The following is a 16,907-nucleotide window of genomic DNA, read 5'->3' as shown; positions in this document are numbered from 1 at the left end:
AAATGGAGTGCAACACAAGATAAAAAAATGGAGCAGTCTAGAAGCTCACCCCAGCTCCTGGGGAGGGAACCTGTTTCCACAGACAAGGTAGCCCCCAGGGCTGGGAGCCCCAGGGAGGACTGGCATATGGGCTGGTGGCGCTGGCCTCAGGAAAAGCGCATGGCTGTTGTGAACCGCACAATGTGTGACTCCTTCTATGCGGCAGGCAACACCTGGAGAGGGAATCCAACCCAGTGCCCACCATGGTGCCAGAGAGTGTTTAATCAGGAACCATTTCAGGAAGGGGTTGATTTATCTAAGATTGAGACTCAGCAAAACTTCAGAACAACTTCACTCCAGGGTTCCCGACGTAACCCTCCCACTGCGACTGGGTGAGAGACAGCCATAGGAGACAGCTGCAGACTGCGAGTGGGCTGAACAGAGACCAGGGGAGGCTTAAACTCAGGCTGGGAAGGACACCAGCTCCGATCCCATGGTGAGAAGCCAGGCTGGGTTGTGTCGTGCTCAGAAATGGCTGGGTCTGAAAATGCTGGCATTAAGTACGGCAGGCTGCTTGAACCCTTGCCCTGCTGCCTACATCCAGCACAGATCAGAGGACTGATGCCTTCCCCATCTAGCAACGTGAGCAAAGACACATCTTGGCTTGGACGTTTGTCACAGTCTGGGATAACGGGACAGAGGGGACTCTAGAAGAGGGGGCACCTCACAAACCCATAGGTCATAAACATAAAGCTACGTGGAGAAAAACCATGACTTGCTGGATTCTAAAACTATGGATTCTAGGAAAGAAATCATTCATTCAAAAATACTGGGCTGGGCCGGGGATTTAGCTCAGAGGTTCCACAGCCTGCCTCGCAAGTGCAAGGTCCTGAGTTCCATCCCTGGTACCAAAAAAAAAAAAAAAAAAAAAAAAAAAATACTGGGCTGGGGATTTAGCTCAGTGGCACTGTGCCTGCGTTGCAAGCACAAGGACCAGAGTTTGACCACCACCACCCCCCCAAAAAAAAACACAAAGCAAAAATACAGAATTTTTTTTTAGACTCATGTTCTCTCTCTCTTTTTTTACTTTCATTTTCACTGGTTTTGGGGGGCTTGGGAATTTTCTTTTTTTCCTTTTTTATTTTTTCACTTTTTTCTTCCTTTTCTCCTTTTAATTTTTTTATTCTTATTTTTCTCTCTTTTTATTTTATTTTTTTATTTTTTGGTGCCAGATATTGAACTCAGAACCTTGCACTTGTGAGGCAGGCAGTGGAACCACATAACTAAATACCCAGCCCTCTCCCTTTTTATTTATTTACTTTTTAAATGTATTTGTTTATTAGTACACATTTGCAATTCATGTAGTTTACAGCCATCTTGGGAGTGGTTACATGTATATATTAGCTTGTTTCTTTTGTTTTAATCCCCTTCCCTCCCCCTCCCCACTCTCTTTTTATTTTTAATCTTCTTGTTTTTTTCTGATACCTTTATATAATCTATTAATAACCTTCTACTCCTTAATAGGTTGCTTTATCTCACTTTTTTCTCATCTTCCATCATTTAATTTTTCAAACCTTTCTTTTTTCATTCTCCCATTCCCCAACCCTATATCTTTACTAGTATAACCATTAAGCTTTATTAATTTTAAAGAGTTAGTGAACTCTATGTTACTACTGCTGAATTCTTTTCTATTGTTAGTGGAGATAACAGTTGTTGAATTTATTGGCTATTTACTGTATGTGAATATTTGGTTTGTCTTAGTGTTTATACTATAATTATAGATCTCTTTTCTATGGTTAAGGATGGTACTTTATTGGTTCTTATGATATGTCAATATCCAGTTTGTCCTGGATGATAGTTTTATTCCTGATTTACTTGCTATTACCAGGATAGCATAGTTGTTGCTATTAATAGGTGTTCTCATATGCCGATATTCACATTACCGTTTGTATCATTAACAATACTGTGATCCGTTCCCAGAAAACTGGGTGCTGGGCCAATTACACTGCATCCACCCTCTTGGGACAGAGGCAAAAGCCTATAGTTAGCCATGCCCAGAGTGTATCACTGAAAAGCAGACACTAAAGTGATCTCACTAGCAACAAAGTCCTTTCACTATTACATGCCCATGAACCTCAGCACAAAACAAAACAAACAAACAAAAAAACAACAGAAACATGAGGGCAAAAAAAGGCAATAAAATGCCTCCAAAAACTCATAGCTCCCCCAAAGCTGATCCATGGGATATGTGTGTGGAGTGGTGGGAGCAAAAGCTACACAGCCAAATTATCAGAAAGCATGACTGAGGAGATTTAAAAACAGATCAATAAGGTGCTCAGCAGGATCACAGAAGATATAACTAAATAGATAATGGATGCAATAAAACGATCAGGGGAGCTGGGCATGGTAGCACAGGCCTGCAATCCCAGCACTCAGGACACTGAGGCAGGAGGATGGCTGTGACTGAGGCCAGCCTGGGCCACATTGTGAGTCCAGGGCCAGCCTGAACTACAAAGGGAGACCCTGTCTCAAAAAAACCCAAAAATTTTTTAAAAATTTAAAAAGATCAGGGAATTTATAAAAAACAATAACAAGAACCTAGCTGAGCTAAACAAAATGATACAAAACATGAATGACTAGATTAGCAAAGGACTATAGTCCATAAAAAGGTTCTAAACAGAAATCCAGGAGATTAAAAATTCTATTAAAAGTACAGTGGTACCTTGGTTTACAAATTTAATTTGTTTTATGATTTTAGGGAAGATGGCTGCACTTGTGTTTGTGTGGGGAAGCTGCCCATGGTCTTGTTTGTCACCCAATGTGGAGTTTTCAAACAGAAGCAAAATTTTGCTGAACGCTTTTGTTTGTGAACCAAATTGTTTTTGAACAGAAGCATTCATGAACCGAGGCACTACTGTATGGGCAGCAGAACTGATCAATGTGAGGACAGAGTACCAGAACTAGGAGAGAGGGCTGCCATAGAGACCAATTATTCAGAGACACCTTAAAAACAAAAGGACAACATAAAAAAATGGATCCAACAGCTGCTATATGACCCAAAGAAGATTAATCTAAGAATAACTGGAATTGGTGAAAAATCAGAAAACACCACAAAAATAGCACAAAAAATATGTTTACAAAAATAATCAAAAACTTTCCAAATATAGGAAAAGAATAAAACATACAGATAAGTGAGACATATGGAACCCCAAATAGCCACGATCAAAAAAAGAACTTCTCCACTGATAGTCAAAATCCTGCAAGTCCAACACAGGGACAGAATCTTAAAAGCTGTTAGAGAAAAGCAAGGAGTCACTTATTAAACCAATTAGAATTACAGCAGACTTCTCAACACAAACCTTAAAGGCCAGGAGAGCTTGAAGTGAAGTGTTTCAAGCTCTAAAAGAAAACAACTTCCAAGCTGGCTGAGGTGGCACACACTTGTAATTCTTGCACTCAGAAGGCTGAGGCATGAGGATTACAGTGAGTTTGAGGCCAGCCTCAGCTACATAGCGAGGTCAAGGGCAGCCCGAATTATACAACAGGACTTGCCTCAGAAAAAATAAATAAATAAATAAATAAATACATAAATAAAAAACAACTAAACCAAAACAAAACCAAAAACAATTAAACAACCTCCAACCAACACAGTCTTATTTATATATCCTGAAAGACTATCTTTCAAAATTGATGGAGAATTAAGGTTTTTCCATGGCAAAGATGTTATGGCTTGTGTCTAGATGGTCCCCCAAAACCTCAGGCGGTCATAGGTGGGGCTTTTCAGAGGTGGCTGAAGCTAAAGTGTGTGATGCTGGGATCAACCTGTGTGATTACCAAATTAGTCCACTGATCGGTTTGGCATAGTTCTGGCTGTGGATAAAGGGAAGGCCCAGCCTGGGTGTGAGTGCTACCTGCCCTGAAGGTGTGTAGTCTGGATAAAATATAAGGGACAGAAGCCGGCCTCCTGGTGCATGCCTGTAATCCTAGGACTCGGGAAGCTGAGGCAGGAAGACTGCTGTGAGTTCAAGACTAGCCTGGACTACAGAGTGAGTTCAAGGCTAGCCTGAACTACCCAGTGAGACCTTGTCTAAAAAAAGGGAAGAAAGAAGGCTGCTGTTGTTGCTAATATCTAAAATATATACAGAACTCAGAAAAATTAGATGCCCATAAAGTAAAATTTTAAAATAGGCAATTGAAATGAATAGACCTTTCTCAGAAGAATAAATACAAATGGCCAATAAATGCATGAAAAAATGTTCAACATCTCTGGCCATTAGAGAAATGCAAATTAACACTGAGATCCCATCTTATTCCAGCAAAAAGAAATGACTATCATCAAGAAATCAAACAATAACAAACACTGGCAAGGCTGTGGGGTAAAAGAAACATGTCTACATTGTTAATGGAAATCAGTATGGAGATTTCCCAAAAAACTAAAGCTAGAAATTCCATTTGACCCAGCTATTCTCTTTTTTTTTTTTTTTTTGGTACCGGGGATCGAACTCGGGTCCTTGCGCTTGCAAAGCAGGCAGCGAAACCACTGAGCTAAATCCCCAGCCCTCTTCCCAAAAGAGTGAAAGACATCATATTACAGTGATATGTGTGCACATGTTCATAGCAGTACAATTCACAATAACTACATCTTGGAACAGGCCTGTATGTCCATCAACAGATGAATAGATAAAGAAAATGTGGTATTTATATGCAATCGAGTATTACTCTGCCATAAAAAAGGAAAAACTTGAATTACTTGTAGGAAAATGGATGGACCTTGAAACCATAATGTTAAGTAAAATAAACTATACACACAAACTTAAATATCTCATGGTTTCTCTTATATGAGAACATATAGTATAAATAAAGAGCAAAATAAAACCTAGATAACAGGAAGTAGGGAAGTAGGGAGACAGATCTTTTGCAAATAGGAAAGGGACTGAGAGATGGTGTGGGGAGAGAGGTCAGGAGAGGGTATTAAAAAAGGAATTAAGATGTATTATAGGGTCGGGGATTTAGCTCAGTGGTTCTAGTGCCTGCCTCGCAAGCACAAGGTCCTGAGTTTGATCCCCGGTACCAAAAAAAAAAAAAGATGTATGATGTATTATATACACGTACCAACTCTCCACAAGAAATCTGATCATATACATTACAGACATGTACTAATAAAAAATAAAAATTAAAAAAATTCTCAACTTAGAAGTTCTTTTTTAATATCAAGGTGAGATGAGACTTCTATAATAATCTACTCAAAGTAATTTAGTGTCAAAAACTGCATGAACAAATCTAATACTTTATTGCATTTTAGCTATTATATAACTTAGATGACTGTCACATAACATGTACAAAGTTTTTGCATAAGATCATTTTTAAATTTCTAACTGTGGAAAATAAATGTATTTGGGAACGTTTTAAAAGTAAATGCCTTTTAAATTTAGATATTCTCCTATTTACAGGAAGAGGCATAACTGTATTTTCCCTCCAAATGTTACACTGGTTCTTTGATCTTCAATCAACCCTCTCTGCAAGCTTCCACTCTGAAAGCATTTTCCATTTGAAACAAAATGCTTTTTAGGGCTGGGGATATAGTTCAGTGGCAAAACTCTATTAAAAATAACCAAATCTTTAATTTGGTCATTTTTAGTTCTTTAAGAGACAAAAATACGAAGTGCATTTTTCAAAAAAGGTCTACAAAAACTGACAATACTTTTGAGGTTATTCTTGATCTAAGTAAGCAACAAAAAACAACAACAACAAAAAACCAAGTGAAAGAATTTAGGGTCAAATAAAATGATGAAAATAACAATTTCATCCAAATCAGGCTACAATGGTATCCCTAAGGATACATTACTAATAATGTGCTGTAAATTGAATTTAAAATAAAGACAAACTTTTTTTAATAATTAAAAAAAGGATTAAGATACATCATGTACAGGTACAAATTCCCTATGATGAATGTTATCATGAGAAACATTTTAAATGTGCCCATAATTCTCAAAACATCAAAACAGAGAATACCCTCCCAATAATGAGCACAAAATAGGTCCTACTTTTTTTTTTCTGGTACCAGAAATCGAACTCAGGACCTTGCTTTTGCAAGGCAGGCGCAGCTGCCCTGAGCTAAATCCCGGGCCCAAGTCCTACATTTGATGTGGCTTTCCTTACCCTCCCCTCCCTGTCCCTGGCTCCCCCCCTTATCCTTACTCTCTCCCCCTTCTCACCCTCCCCACTCCTGTCCTCCTTCCCCCTCCCCTTTTTTCAGGGCCTCAGGGAGCTAGGCGAAGGTGCTCTACCACTGAGGGGCACCCTCGGGTCTAGAGGGCTTTTTTCTAGGGAGGACCACAAGACAGCACAACATGACTTTCTCTGGGAAGGGGATCACAGGGCTGCAAACAACGGGAACCTGACCTTTAACTATAGTATTTTGACTTTTTACAAGGAAAAAGTATTTCGGTATTACTTACAAACTTAAAAATAGGCATTCTCTCTTCAAATTAATAAACTTAATAAATCATATATAGAGTCAAAATGTACTGTGACCATTCACATAGCAAATTAATAGGTGGAATTTACCTTTAATGTAACCATATGGTTTCCATTTGTAAATACCTTCAGGTCAAAATTTAAGCCTATACGAAAATCAGTCTCAGTGTATTCAAAATAGGAGTAGCCTGTCTGCCTGTAATCCCACTGCAGGAGGCTGAGGCAGGAGGATTATAAGCTCAAGACCAGCCTGTACAACTTAGCCATTTAGTAAGACCTTGTATCAGAAAAAGAAAAAAATAGGCTGGGGATGTAGTTCAGTGCAAAGACCCGGTTCAGTACCACTAACGATGTTAATAGTGATTGTCTATGGCCAGTGGTGTTACAGACAGCTAAGTGAGGTAGAAATATTACAGGCAGTCAGACAGGGCTGGGCCCTTGAGGGAGTGCAGGGGATGAGAACACATCACAACTGTGGCTGGAGGTGCATCTGTTGGAGGCCAGGTCTCAAGATAAAGACGGAATGAGCAGGCCTACATGCCTCCTCATGGGATAACCAATAAATTGAAGATTATACTATAATTAGTAAATTGGTATCACCTGTACCAATAAAGTCTAGAAAGACATCAGTCACCCTGGTGGGTGACCAGGACCTCCTGATCCATCCCTTCCTAAAAAGGTTTTGTTTTTTCCGTATACACTTGCTACGTGACCTGCTTCCCCATTGGCTCAATATTACCTAAGTGGCTAAACTTGTAATCTTTTTTTTTTTTTTTTCTTTTGGTACCGGGGATTGAACTCAGGCCCTTGTGGTTGCGCAGCAGGTGGCAAAACCCCTGAGCTAAATCCCCGGCCCCAAACTTGTAATCTTATTGATCACAGTTTTGACCTACATTGTACCCACTTAGTGATTTTGTACCCACCTCATGATTTTGCTCTATAAAACTTTGAGAAGTGGGCTCATTGGCAACCCACTTTTGGGTCCCGTCTTGTCTCTCAGAAGCTATCTCTCTCAATAAATTTTTCCTACTCTTAACCTCCACTGTTCCTTAGAATTTATTCTTCAATTTTGGAGAACATGAACTCAGTGTATCTGACATCTAGCAGTTTGGGAGTTACATTAGTACCCTATATCAGTAGTATTAAGGGTGATTCTTTTTCTTTCTTTTTTTTTTTTGGTGATACTGGAGATTGAATCCAGGCCTTTTGCACAGAGCTACATTCCCAGCTTTTTTATTTTTTATCTTGAGATAGGATCTCACTAAGACCCTAAGTTGCCCAGTTTGGGCTAGAACTTGTGATCCTCCTGCCTCAGCCTCCCAGAGTATGGGATTACAGACATATGCCACCGCAACCAGCTATAAAGGTGATATTTTAGTATTGTCTGTATGTCCTGAAGTTTTTGCAATCAATATTGATTTGTTCTATAATACATAAAGAACAAACATGGCTGGCTCCTGAGAATATTCTAAGAATTTCCCAGAAAGTATGAAGATAACTCCAAATGAAGATTAAAATGTTTGTATCAGTGATGATATTTTTAGATAAATATAATCAATGATAAGAGTTTTAGGCATAAATAAATTGAGAGGATAATTAAATCTATACTCAAAATGACTCTTTCGACAGGGACTTATCTGGATGAATAAATTTGGAAGCAATCATATTTATGACCAACAATAGAAACTACAATCATTTCAACTGATTCATTGTAAGGGGGATTATAAAGCTAATATTTTAAAAGTTCAGACTTGATAAACAATAATTCTTCTTGTTTATAACTATCTTTCTACTATGAAAAAAACAAACCTATTTCATAAGAACCTTCCAAGTCAATACTTCAGAGTGACTGGTATTTTCTAGTTCTTCCTCATTCATGGAAACAGACTACAATCTAAAAAGATAAGCGAAAAAAAAAAAGGCTGTTTTCAAGATTAACATTATCTTTGTCTCACAGAAAACCAGGTTCTATTTTATCTTTGGAGGGCAGAATTCACTATAAATCTAGGCCAACAAAGCAAAGAAAATATATTTCATCTGAGATTGTTTCATTTTCCATTCTTTGAAACTAGCTATCAACTTTTGCAAAATTTATGTAGAAAAATAATAAACTTGAGATAAACAGGAAAGAAAGCTCAGGGCCAAGGAGTGAGATAACTGTTCATCCCAGCATGTTTTGAGTCATGCAGTTGGGCTTACTGGTTTCACGGACTTGGAACTCAGATGATATGTAATTTACCAGGCTCCAAAATTATTTTGAATTTCCTCATCCAGACAGAAATTGATTGTTGCTTGTCTAAAACTTCAAAATACACCTTCTTTTCCAAGAGATGGGAGGAAGTGAGGAGAAAGGGGAGGTGAAGGGGAAATAAAAAGAATTAAGGTGTGTTGTGTACATGTACCAACTCCCTACCATGAATGTAATCATTATGTACTGCAAACATGGACTAATAAGGGCCAGGGATTTAGCTCAGAGGCACCGCACCTGACTTGCAAGCCCAAGGTCCTGAGTTAGATCCCCGGTACCAAAAACAAAAACAAACAAACAAATAAAAAAAGATGGACTAATAAAAATTTTAAAATATATATCTTTTTTCCCACTTCAATCAGCATCCTAAGATTCACTCAATCTTTTCTGAGTTAAGGGAGTATAGGAAGAAAAAAATTGTAAGGGAACATTTACTTCAAGCCTTGCTTTTCAAATATGTTTGTATTTTCAAGCAACTAAAAATAACGTACATGGTTTAACAGGAAGAGCTACTCCTTTAAAGTAAAATGTATCTAGACCCAGGTTTCATTTCCTAATAGAACAGCACAGGCACCGAGAACTCTCAACTCTGATCAAAACTGCCTTCCACCTCCCCTCAGCTATTCATGTGCTTTGCTTCTTTCAGGAAAAGGAAATTGCAAAGTTTTTTTGAAAAAAAAAATCACATGCAAGACTCAATTCAGCAGATGATAATCTGGATTCATGATGAGAAATCTTTGCAAAAAACAAGAAAAATAAATATGTGGACTATGCACAGCAACTTTAATGGAGCTCCCAAACCGTGACTCCAGAAACAGGCTCAAAGTCAGTGTTTGCCAAGTGACGTAAGCCATGGCCAGACAATTCGGGAACTCGCCAGAGTCTCCCATCACTCTGTCACTTTCTGTTACTTACTCACCCTTCTAACTTGTGTCATAACAGCGCACATGGACCGGCCCCTCCAATAGCAAAGGCGATGCATTCCAGCCAGAACAAGGAAAAACACACTGCAATTGCACAAGCTCAAGTTTGTGGAGTTGGGAAAAAGTAAAACACGCACCTTTATTATTTTCTTATATCCTGTTCAAAGGAATGAACAGACATAAAACTATCTACTGGGTATCCCTCCCAAGTAGGGCACTGAACTTGCACTTGCAAATCTACCTCTAGCTTCCAGAGGGCTCCTCACCCCTCTGGAACCAAACAAATAAGTTCCTAGGCGGGAGTCAGAGTGGGCTTTGAATAAAGCACACTGCATTGCTTCAAAGAGTCAGAACGAAATTCACTCAAAACACAACTACGCCATCCACACTGCAGACAGCTGTAGCACAAAAGTACAAACATTCAAAGTTATAGGCTTCCAGCATTTTGAAACTCTATGATCCTTGCTCTAAATTCTTGCTTCTCCAAGTTTTAGTGGAAAATGAGCGCAAGTTTAAAAAGCATCACATTAAGAAACTGGCACTGTTGCCAGGGATTTAGCTCAGTGGTGCCGTCGCCTGTCTCACGAGCACAAGGTCCCGAGTTCAATCCCTGGCACCAAAAAAAAAAAAAGAAAACAAACTGGCACTGTTGAAGAGCTGCAGGGGCAGAGGGCTCGGTAAGGAGGGAAAGATAGGCCTCAATGAGTTCTATTACGATCAATAAGGAAACATTAAAAGCAGTTTCTGCCTTCACAGGTAGACTCTGCAGTTAGAGTAATTAGAAAGACAGGAGGGACAAGCCAGCCAGACTTCGGAGAGGCCCAGGCCACACAATTACCAGGAAAGCCAGCTGCCCTCACTCACCTGACGAATGCAAGGGCGAGAAGAGACAGCCACCCGAGGACTCTTATTTAATATGTAAGACATGCATACACACACACGCACACACACACACCTAGGCATATACACACACATGTTCTCACTTAAATATCAGTATAACACTGCACCAGATACACACATGTACATGTCCCCTTTACTTAATCTTTAAAGCTGCCTTCCTAATAGGTCCCCCCTTCACTTTTTCATTACAAAGAAACAGGAAGAAACCAAATGGCCAGAAGGCCTAGGTTAAGATCAAAGACAGTCTAGGGAACACATCAGATAGCGACACCCGCCCACCTGGGTGTTGGGAAAGACACCAGTGGGCAACAGAAGGAGCCAGGGCTAAGAGCTCTTGGGCTTTCAGCTCTGAAGGCCCCTACCACCTTACGGTAGCTGTCCATCCTCTTTCTTGTCCATCTTTTTGCCCAAATAAACCGTCCTTTGTCATACTATACTTTGCCTTATATTTTTAGTTCTTTACTGGTTTAGGATCGCTGTGAGCTGCGTTTTCAGCAGAACAGTGACACGGTGTGACATGGTATGGGGAATACATAAGAGAGCCATGGCAAAATTAGGAAAAGCTCAGCAAAAGTTAAAAAATAGCTTTAAAATTCTAAAATATACCATTACATGTAGATCATTTTTCTCCTTGAACATAACTATATCAAGTTTCATGTTGTATAAACTAACTGTAAAACTCCACTCTTAAGCACTATTGGAGAAAATCAACTGATGGAAACTCTTTCAGTTCCTCTATTTAAAAGTCTTTGGCACTGTTCTGTCATATTAGAGTCAACTTTAAACTTTCTGAAACAGGCATTCTGCGGCAGAGATGTCTTCTGCATTATGCATCTCGTTCCTTGCAGTAATTTGAAATGTATCATACAAATATCAAAGTTCATTTCTTAGCTTTGGAGAAGTTCCAGTCTGGCCTGGAAAGGACCCAGGTGGGGAACACATCTACATATAGTTACAAATTAAACACTTAAGTCATAAAAATCTACAGACATGAACCAGCCTCATGGGGTCCTAAATTGATTTATCATAAATGTGTAGTAAATTATCTACTTTTCACCTCCATTTTGTTTCTGGGCTCCGCATTATTTTAAGGCATCATTCATCTATGACTTCCTTCTCTTCCAGTGCTAGGTGCAACTGGGAGGCTATTTACCTTTTAGTAGTAGATTTTCATCTACAGTATGCTGTGCAGAATTCGCTTGCAAATAAGATTCGGATTTTTTTGAGAGTCCTTGGCTCTGACTGCTAATCTGGAACCATAGATTGCTTCGGTGGATGGATACGATCCGAGAGGGTCAGCAAACACCTCATATTCATATGTGATTCATTCGTGGCTCACTGTTCTTTACCCGTTTTTCTCATGTAAACCTTCCACCCACCCTCCAGCGCTGTGCTCAAGGACTCTGAGCTTCCAGAGACCTCATAAAGTCGCTCAGCTGGAAACCAGACACAACAAGGAGAGCCTGAGCCTGTGCTTCCAGACTGTGCCACAGCTGCGGGGCAGTTTTTTTCTCCTCTTTGTGATCTACCGCTCAAGTTCTTTTAAGGGTAAGGGGGGCGGGGGAGCAACTAATTGATTCTGCACATTAAAAAATGAATTTACAGGGCCAGGAATTTAGCTCAGGGCTTTCGCCGCCTGCTGAGCAAGCGCAAGGACGCGAGTTTGATCCCTGGTACCAAAAATTTAAAAAAAAAAATGGATTTATGGGGCCGGGGAATTAGCTCAGTGGTTCCGGCGCCTGCCTCACAAGGACAAGGTCCAGAGTACAATCCCTGGTACCAAAAAAAAAGGATTTATGTGAGTAAAAATGATTGTGATTCCTCAAGAATTCCCTCGGAGATGCTTAAATTATGAAGGGAAAAAATCTTTATTATCTTTCAAAATATGTGGCATTTAAAATAACATTCAAGGCCAGGAGTGGTGGTGCTTGCCTGTAATCCCAGAACTCAAGAGGCTGAGGCAGGAGAATTGCCGCAAGTTCAGGCCAGCCTGGGCTACATAGTGAGTTTAAGGCCTTAACTGCATAGCAAGACCCTGTCTTAAAAACCCAAAAAAAGGGACTGGGGATTTAGCTCAGTGGTTCCACCGACTGCCTCGAAAGTGCAAGGTCTCAAGTTCAATCCCTGGTAACAACAACCCCCCCCCAAAAAAATAGATAAAATAATATTCAGGAATAAAAGAGTACTCTTTCAATTTATGGATGATTTTTCTTTTTCACATAGCATTATAGTCCTCTTTCTCAGTATGTACTGGTAACATATTAGTAACATGGGAAGAAAATGAATTTCAGGAAGGCAAGCTATACGGGCATCATACCAAGCTCAAAGAATGTGTGAGGTAATAGTGACTACAGCCCCAGACACGTTCACTCTGGCCCCTCTGAGAGGTAAGCTCTTGATTACATGTCACATCTATGCCTCAGGAAGTGAGTCAGACCAGCTTTCACTCGGCCACCTTCTCTAACCTAGGCCTAGGGCACAGGCCTCAGTGAGCCCAGGGCTCCCTTGGTTTCCCTCTGGTAACCACCTCTCAATGTCCACAGACAGGAAGGCCAACCTGTTCACAATCAAACTATCAGCTCCCCTCAAACTCAGCTATTTTCTCTCCTCTCATCGCAATGACTAGATCCGACAGGCACTCAATTTTCCAAGCTAAAAGTCTGCACATCTTTGAATCCTCCTCCTCCTCCTCCCTGTTTTGCCACATCCAATCGACCATCAAGTTTTGAAATTGGGCATGGCAGTGTGCGCCTGTAATCCCAGCACTTGGGAGGCTGAGGCAAGAGGATCACTGTGAGTTCAAGGCCAGCCCTGGCTGGCGTGAGTCTCAGCTCAAAAAACCAAAACCAAAACAAACCCAAGTTTTGAAATAAAAAATACTTTTGGAGAGCCCCAAGACTGCATAGTACCGTAAGGCCCCTCCACAGCCTCCTATAGGATGCCAACTAAAACTCAGTAACAACTCACAGTTCTTGGGTACTTTGTGCCAGCCAATGTCTAAGCTTTGGGTGTGAGTGAATTTAACCTGTACAACTATTCAAGGTTGGTGGGAGTCTTATCCTTGTTCTACAGATGAGGCAGCGGCTAAAGGGAACTTTTGTACAGTGGACCCTCAAGTTACGACCAGCCTGACATACGAACAACTTGGGTTAATTAGGTTAATGGAAGATTCATCTGGCTTATCTATAGCACGTAACCAGGTAAACATCCAGATCTCAGCTGTATTGACTTTACACCAACCTGAGTTACAACCAGCCCTCAGGAACCGATCAAGTTCATAAGTCAAGGGTCCACTGTATTTCTTTAAAATAACACGAGGTAGTTCAAGGATTTAACATTGTACTGAACTCTCACTTCTGTGTCCTTGCAGTTTTTCTTCTCTGCCCGGAAGGCCTTTCAAACTTGTTTGCCTAGATTCAAACGTCACCTAAGCCCCTTCTTCTCTAGAAAGTATTCTAGCGCCCTCTGCTGGTGTCCTTCCCTCTAAATTCTCAAAGGACGAAGCCTATACCCCGCCCTTGGAGATTCTAATGTCCTCGGTCTGGATCCAGACGGGGCACTGAAACTTCTAAACGCCTCCCAGGTGACTCTAACGTGCAGTCAAGGTTGAGATCCACCGCCCTGTAACGTACTTTCTACATCTGAGCGGATAGTAACTGCACATGAACTTCTGAAACGAACCTTTCACAATCACCTTTCACAATCAGCTGGGATTCCTGGGTCCTCCCTAAAACTAAATCAGAACCACGGGCAGGGCCCTGGAATGGATTTGTGTCCTTGGTTAATTCCGATGTGTGGCCAGATCTGGGCGCTCTCTCCTAGGCAAGAACTGGTTCGTTTCCTTGTACCCAACCAGGGCCCAACATGGTGCCCGGCGCATAACTGGACAGTGATAAAATAAATGTGTGAAGTGAATGCACTCTAGGAAAGTGCATCTGGTGACCAGGTGTTATATATTCAATATTCTACTTCCTGCAACAGCTTGAGGAAAAGCGCTTCCCACAATAGAATGCAAATACTGGGAAGCTTTTCAAGTATGTTTTTTAATCCACTACTGCCCCCTACTGACCTAAAGATGAACAGCTAAATCAAAACATGGTTAGTTTAAAATTAAATATGCACATAACTAGTTACACACTGTACTTTTCAGCAATACTTATACTGTCAGCTTCTTTGCCCTCCAGCCCTCCTTGCTCAAAGCTATTAACTCCCAAAGTCAGATCAGCCCTCCCATTTGCTCTGCCACACCTCAAAGACCTGCAGAGCGATGCTCCCAGCAGTGCACTTTCAAGCCTCTCTGCCTTTTTTGTTCTCTGGTCAGCGCCTCTACAGGGTCCCCACCCATCCCAAAACACAAGAAACGATCCACTACCGAAGTGCCTCAAATCTTGGTTATTCAAAGTGTGTTGGGGGCCAGCACACGTCTCTAGCACCCAGAAGGTTACTAACAACTGGATCATCTGTGGCCCCATTCCAGAGCTACTGAATTCAAATCAGGATTTCTTTTACATAATACTGGGGATTGATGGTATACATTTTTATTTGTTTGACATAGGGTCTTGCTATGTAATTCAGGCCGATCTTGAACTCACTATGTAGCCCAGGATGGCCTCGAATTCCCAGCGATCCTCCTGCCTCAGCCTCCTGAGTGCTGGGATAACAGGCGTGCGCCATCATGCCTGGCAATACTGGGGATTGAACCCAGAGCCTCTGCACTGAGCTATATCCCCAGCCGTTTTTTATTCTGCGACGGGATCTTGCTAAATCGCTATGTTGCCCAAGCTGGGTTCAAACTTGTAATCCTCCGGTTTTGGCCTCCCAGAATGCTGGGATTACACAAGCGTGCACCACCACCCCTGGCTCAGAATCTGGATTTCAACAAGAGTCGCACACACTTTAAAACTTGACAAAGAGGTTTTGCTGCCTGCTGTGCAAGCACAAGGACCCGAGTTCGATCCCCAGTACCACAAAAAAAAAAAAAAAAAAAAAAAAAAAAACTTGATAAAGGGCCAGGGATTTAGCTCAGTGATTCCAGCACCTGCCTTGAAAGGCAAGGTCCCGAGTTCAATCCCCGGTACCAATCCCCCTCTCCAAAAAAAAAAAATCTAGTGGGCTTTTTTATTGTGAAGTCGTGATGAGCATAAATGGTATTTTGAGAGCACCAACAACTGCAGTGCAATATGAAAAGGTTTGTGACTTGCACTCATACTATGACTTCTGCAGCTGACAATTATTGCCAAGTATTACTATGGTTTGTTGCTGTGGGCATTCATTAAATTAATCACACTCTGATGAACCACACCCTCTTCATAACCATGTCCTTGTGTAGTCCCCTACCTATCAACTCTGGACAAGGCTTGACATCCGAAAATGTGATGCAGGTAGGTGTGTGTACCCTGGGACCTGCCCTCCTGGAAGCCAGTAACCAAGAGAGGAAGCCCAAGCCAGGCACAGAGGGGCACAGAGCTTCCTATGGGGTGAAGCCATCTTCTAGTTAAGCCACCAACTGGATTCAGTCAGCAGTAGAACTGTGCACCCAACCCACAGACTGTGAGAAATAACAAAGCATTATTGTTTTAAGGCACTGGTTTATGGGTTTCAGTACCCAACACTGGGTAAATGAAGAAGTGCTCAGTTTCAGTTAGATTGGTGAAAATAAAGGTTGTTTCTCCCTAAGAGTTTAGGGACCCCAAGCTCTATCTACAGACCCTTTAAGGAGTGCAGGCCCCAAAGATAAGGGCCCCTATTTAGGGTGAGATCCCACTCTCCTTTCTACTCCCACATGACACTGTTGGTACCCACATAGTTAAACTGATCGTAGTATATCCCTCATGGTAACCCTAAGAGAGCTGAGGTCCCAGAGCATAGTAAGTGTTTAACATAGTTATTAAATGGATGCAAGCTGTGAATAGGATGTTTTCTCAACTAAACTGAGTTGCCCGAAAACAATGAAAAGCAAATACTCAGATGTCATTTCTATATGCCAAGTCCTTTTCCAAGTGCTTTACACATACCAACTTAATCCTAACAACCCTACGAGAAGCTACTAACCTACTCTTCACCAACAGGCACAGAGAGGTTAAGTGACTTGTCCAAGGTCACACAGCAAGAAAGTCAGAGTCCATGTTGATTTTATAGCCTTTACTTATGGGCCCAAAGCACACTGTAGCTTAATGAAACTTTTAAACAAGCATCACAATTATGAGCTTTCATTAGCACTATTTTATGGACGCTTTATTTCTTAGACTCCATTTTGTGGAATAATTTTTGGTAGCAAGTGATTTGGTTTTATGTTTGAGAAAATACTTTCCAAAAGAGTAAAGTCGTGGCTTTATGCCAAAATGTCAGTCTTCATTGTAGAAGTCGATTTCTTTCAAAGA

General features: G+C 41.0%; 1 protein-coding gene across 7 annotated transcripts in view; it reads right to left on the bottom strand.

Annotated features, from left to right (window-relative positions):
- Apoo (apolipoprotein O) overlaps positions 1-16,907 on the bottom strand; it is a 70,714-nt gene that overhangs the window by 53,128 nt on the left and 679 nt on the right. Inside the window, exon 1 of one of the 7 annotated variants that reach the window (XM_087193627.1) lies at positions 11,681-11,870. The exons of 5 other annotated variants lie outside the window; for them this stretch is intronic. The gene's annotated coding sequence lies outside the window, so the exon portion shown is untranslated. Of the gene's footprint in view, positions 1-11,680; positions 11,871-16,907 lie in introns of those variants that run through there. One more of the 7 variants, XM_087193628.1, reaches the window with a different exon arrangement.

This window comes from Heterocephalus glaber, unplaced genomic scaffold (assembly GCF_053883595.1).
Source record: "Heterocephalus glaber isolate CG9 unplaced genomic scaffold, H.glaber_assembly_v1.0 deba00001594, whole genome shotgun sequence".
Lineage (NCBI taxonomy): Eukaryota > Metazoa > Chordata > Mammalia > Rodentia > Bathyergidae > Heterocephalus > Heterocephalus glaber.
This window is presented reverse-complemented; position numbering and strand designations above follow the sequence as displayed.